Below are 5,950 nucleotides of genomic sequence, written 5' to 3'. Positions count from 1 at the left end.
TATTCGTAAAAATTAGTTTTTGTTTTTAATTATAACACATCTAAAATTATTAAGTGATACACAAAATATTTTTAAAATGCATCTAAAATCATAAATTAGAAATATTAATTTAAACGTTAAATATAAAAATAATTTTTATATCTTATTCGATAAAAACTCATCTAATATTTCTTATTTTTTATTATTAGTTGGATTTTATTGTTACTTATTTGAACATTAACACTTTTAAAATTATTAAAATGTATGTTTGTAAAAATTTGGTAATTTTTTCAATTATTACACATCTGTAATTATTGACTTATATACAAAATATGTTCAAAATACATCCAAAATCATAAATCTAAAATATAATGTTAAAACGTTAAAAATTCAATTTTACTGAATTTAATTTTTGGATGTGTATTTAAATGATAATCTGTTAATAATTAAAAATGTTAAATTTTAAATTTCAGTTTTATTTAGTTTGTATTTTAGATGTATACTTAATTTTAAAAAGATGCTAAATCTATTTAGATATGTTTGTTTCAATTTTTTTAAATTATTACAATAAAAGACTGAATAAAGGATCATTCTTAAATGATACTTAGTCATACTGTTCCTTTATTTTGAGGGTATTACTTTTTATAAACTCAATTCCGCTAAGAAATCAAGAGATTTAGCCAACAACAAGCCAACAAACGTTTTTGAACTGCATTCTATACTAATTAATTGTTATTAATTAATAATTATTTAAATTTTATTTTTTAAAAATACAAAATTAATGATTATTAATTACCTCTTCTTACTCTAATCCACTTTTTATCATTTATTACACAAACCCTAATTCCTCTTTTCAAAAAAACTTTGAAACTCAAAAAAAAAAAATATAAGATAAGATAAAGAATCATCTAAATCCTAAGAAGAAAAAAAAAATGTTTGTTGGCTTGTTGTTGGCTAGACCCTTGTTGGTTCCCTAGAGGGATTGAGCACAATAATTTCGATGCGCTACATTTATATAGATCATTAGATTTTATTAGATTAAAATCAAAGACTAATATAAAAGAAGAGTATTGATAGATTCTAATAAATACAAAATATCCTAGTACATAAATAAATGCTTTAAATGACAATACTTTAATATATAATATTTTAAATGGCAACAGAGTCTTTATTCTTAAATAATTAAATACCAAACATATAAATAAAAAAAATATGAGTATTCTTTATTCATTAAGATTAATTATTATGTAAGAAATTTTATCATATTAAAAAATTATATTAAAATAATATTTTAAATTATAACATAAAATAATTAAAATTTTAATTTATATTACTTGACAAATAATTATATTATTATATTTAAAATTTATTAACTAACTCTTTTTATTAAAAATATTATTATATAATATAATTTTTCATCAAAATATTTTTAAAATATAATTTATTTAAAATATTATATATAATACATGAAAATATTAATTTTTTATTTTTTAATTTTTTTAGAAAAACAGAATAAATAATATAATTCTAAATACATGCCTATCACATTATATATTTACTTATATTAGTAAGACCTAAACTAATCAAACTTATACAATTAAAAATATTAAAATTGTATACAAAGTCAGGCTATTGCAGAAATATCATCACATAAGTACATTATTTTCTTTTATACCTTTTTCAAAATAATATATATACTATATGCTATCTGAATTAAAATGCAAATCAATTATTATATATAATTACATCTATATGGATTTGTCTAAAAAAAATAAAAAAAAAACAAAAAAGCTAATATTTTCATATATTATATATAATTTTTAAAATAAATTTTATTTTTATAAATATTTTTATAAAAAAATATATTATATGTTCATACCCTGACCCAATAACCAAGGCCCAGGATCCAAGCAAAGAAGCCCAACTCAAAGGGTTGGCTCTCCCCCAGTACCAGCCTTCATCCCAAGAAGTCGGTACTGAACACGACCTGCTCCAAAGAAGTCGGATACGAGGGTTAGCTGGCAGATAACACTCATTCGAATGAGTAACTGCCCCTAGAAACTCTCTAACCACTTCATAGAGCCATATCTTAACCTCCCTAAGATATGGGAACGGTTATCCACCTAAAAAGGTGGCACTACTTCAGCGGTGGTTATTGGTTCACCACTATAAATACACTGACACCATTCAGGTATCTCTAAGTTCCAATACTCTCTAACCTGCTCACACTCTTGCTAACTTAGGCATCGGAGTGTCTTTGCAGGTACCACCCCCCATTCATTCACACATACAAGTCGGACGGAGGAACACCGAGTAACAGATCCGCTCGAAAGCCACCTCCTTCATACGTTTGGGCCAACCAACGCCATCCACCCCATTAATCTCCGGTTACCCACCGTAACATTGGCACCGTTGCCGGGGACCCAAGAGATCAACCAGTGATGGCGGATAGATCCCCTGAAGAGGGTCATGTGGAGACAGATTCTGAACAAGAGAATCTGAACACTGGAAATAATGAGGCAGACCAGACCCTTCACCAGGAAGCCAATGATCAACACAGGGAAGGCACCTCCGGAATCAAAAACCCGAAAGTAAATTCTTCGGAGGGGCGCGAATCAGAAAAAGAAGGACCATCCCACGCAATTGAGCTCATGGGATTAGTCCACAGTTGCCTCGAGCAGCTAGAACAGGAACGGGAGCGACAAAAGGAAACCGAAAAGAACCTAAAAGAGGAGATGGAGCGACGAAAAGAGTTAAAAAGAAAACTCTTAAAGTTAGAATCCTCCCTCAAAGGTCAAAACTCCCACGACGGTAGAGAAGATTCGCCCTTAGGGGGGGAAGATCCTTTTAGTAAGGACATAATGAGGGCAAAAGTTCCGAGAAACTTTAGAAGCCCCGATATGGACCTCTACGACGGAACCACTGATCCAAAGCATCATCTGAGCAACTTTAAAAGTCGGATGTATCTGGCTGACGCTTCTGATGCTACGCGATGCAAAGCTTTTCCAACAACCTTGTCAAAAGCAGCGATGAAGTGGTTCGACAGCCTCCCTCCGAGGTTGATTACCAGTTTTGAATACCTCTCAAGGAAGTTCTTGATGAGGTTCTCCATCCAGAAAGACAAAGTAAAACATGCACCGAGCCTCCTGGGAATAAAACAGGAGGTCGGGGAGTCCTTACGAGCCTATATGGAAAGGTTCAACAAAGCATGTTTGGAGATTCAAGACCTGCCCACCGAGGCAGTCATCATGGGGCTAGCCAATGGTCTTAGAGAAGATCCCTTCTCACAGTCCATATCAAAAAGACACCCCGCCTCTTTAAGTGATGTACAGGAAAGAGCTGAAAAGTACATCAATATGGAAGAAAATGCTAAGCTAAGAGACCTGAGTGGGCGACCTGGTCACCCTCCCTCAACAAAAGAGAGGGAGAGGGAAGCCAAGAAGAAGGAAGAACTCAGCCTCGATAGGCCAAGAAAATATCACTCTTATACTCCTCTAAAAGTTCCTGTAGTGGATGTATACAGAGAAATTTGCAATACTGAAAGGCTGCCTCCCCCCAGGCCCATTAAAAATAAAAGAGGGGGGAGCCGCGGTGATTACTGTGAGTACCATAAGATATATGGGCACTCCACAAACGACTGTTACGACCTTAAAAATGTGATAGAAAAGCTGGCCAGAGAAGGTCGGCTTGACAGATATCTCACAGAAAGGTCGGACATTCATGGAAAAAGAAAGCGAGAGGATATGGATAGAAAAGACCCACCACCACAAACTCCGGAGAGACATATCCATATGATCTCAGGAGGGTTTGCGGGAGGGGGACTCACAAAATCTTCTCGTAAAAGACATCTCAAGAGAGTTTACCAGGTCGGAGAGAAGTCATCCGACCTCCCTACCATTTCATTCACAAAGGAGGATGGGCAAGGAATAATCCCGGGGCACGATGACCCGGTGGTAATTACCATGATCCTGGCAAATGCCCATCTCCACAGAACACTAGTAGACCAAGGAAGTTCAGCGGACATCCTCTTTAAGCCCGCTTTCGACAAACTGGGATTAGATGAGAAAGAGTTAAGAGCCTACCCCGACACCTTGTACGGATTAGGCGACACGCCGATAAAGCCGCTAGGATTTTTGCCCCTCCACACCACCTTTGGAAAGGGGGAAAAATCAAAGACTCTGAGTATAGACTTCATAGTCATCGACGTGGGGTCAGCCTATAATGCTTTAATCGGCAGAGCTACCCTTAATCGACTCGAAGCGGTGGTATCGACGCCCCACCTCTGCATGAAATTCCCGACCTTAGCGGGGATAGCAGTGGTGAGGGGAGATCAGAAGTTGGCAAGGAAATGCTACAATGAAAGCCTAAACCTGAGAGGAAAGAACAAAGAAATCCACACAATAGAGCTCGGTGGAGCAAGGATTAAAGAAGAGCTGCGATCACAGCCCGGGGGAAAAACCGAGGAGATCCAGGTCGGCGAAGAGGAAGGAAAAACCACCCACATAGGAGCCAACCTAGGGGAAACCCTAAGACAAGGGTTGACTAAGCTCCTAAGAGACAATTCCGATCTCTTCGCCTGAAAGGCCTCCGACATGCCTGGGATAGATCCCGAGCTCATGTCCCACAAACTCTCGGTCTACTCGGGGTCCCGACCTGTGCAACAAAGAAGGCGCAAGCTCTGCCCAGAGCGAGCCCTAGTAGTGGAAGAGCAAGTACAGGCGCTCCTGGAAGCTTGCTTCATCAGAGAAGTCAAATACCCAACATGGCTAGCCAATGTAGTGCTAGTCAAAAAACAAAATGGCAAATGGAGGATGTGCGTCGACTATACCGACTTAAATAAGGCATGTCCCAAGGACCCTTATCCACTACCAAGCATTGATGCCCTAGTAGACTCTAGCTCGGGGTATCAATACTTGTCGTTCATGGACGCCTACTCGGGGTATAACCAAATCCCGATGTACGAGCCAGACCAAGAGAAGACATCATTTATCACACCCAGAGCCAACTTTTGCTACGTGGTCATGCCATTCGGATTAAAAAATGCAGGAGCCACGTACCAGAGGTTGATGAATAAGGTGTTTGCCTCTCACCTAGGGAGCTTAATGGAAGTATACGTCGACGATATGCTGGTAAAGACCAAGAAAGAAGTCGACCTCTTGCCTGACCTTTCACAAGTCTTTGACACCATAAGGTCGCACGGGATGAGACTAAATCCTGCAAAGTGCGCCTTCGCGGTGGAGGCAGGAAAATTTCTGGGATTCATGCTAACGCAAAGAGGGATCGAAGCCAATCCCGATAAGTGTAGAGCTATCCTGGAAATGAGAAGTCCGACTTGTTTGAGAGAAGTCCAACAACTTAACGGCCGACTTGCAGCTCTCTCCAGGTTTCTGGCAGGATCAGCATTAAGATCCCTTCCACTGTTCTCCCTATTGAGAAAGGGACGCCAGTTTGAATGGACTCCCGAATGCGAGGAGGCGTTCCAGGAGTTCAAAAAGTTTTTGAGCCAACCTCCTATTTTGACCCGACCTGTAGCCGGAAAAGACCTCGTCCTATACCTGTCCGTGGCAGACAAGGCTGTCTCAGCAACCTTGATAAGAGAAGACGAGGACGGTCAACACCCAGTTTATTTCATCAGTAAAGTTCTACAGGGCCCTGAGCTAAGGTACCACAAACTAGAGAAATTTGCCTACTCCTTAGTGGTAGCCTCACGAAGACTACGGCCTTACTTTCAAGCTCACACAATAAGAGTCCGCACGAACCAACCCATGAAGCAAATCCTCCAAAAGACGGATGTTGCAGGAAGAATGGTTTAATGGGCAATAGAGCTCTCCAAGTTCGACTTGAAGTATGAAACTCGGACGGCGATTAAAGCCCAGTGCCTCACCGACTTCATTGCAGAATACGCAGGAGATCAAGAGGATAAACCAACTACATGGGAACTCTATGTAGATGGATCCTCCAACAAAACAGG

This window comes from Arachis ipaensis, chromosome B5 (assembly GCF_059453495.1).
Source record: "Arachis ipaensis isolate K30076 ecotype BB chromosome B5, ASM5945349v1, whole genome shotgun sequence".
Classification (NCBI taxonomy): Eukaryota; Viridiplantae; Streptophyta; class Magnoliopsida; order Fabales; family Fabaceae; genus Arachis; species Arachis ipaensis.
This window is presented reverse-complemented; position numbering follows the sequence as displayed.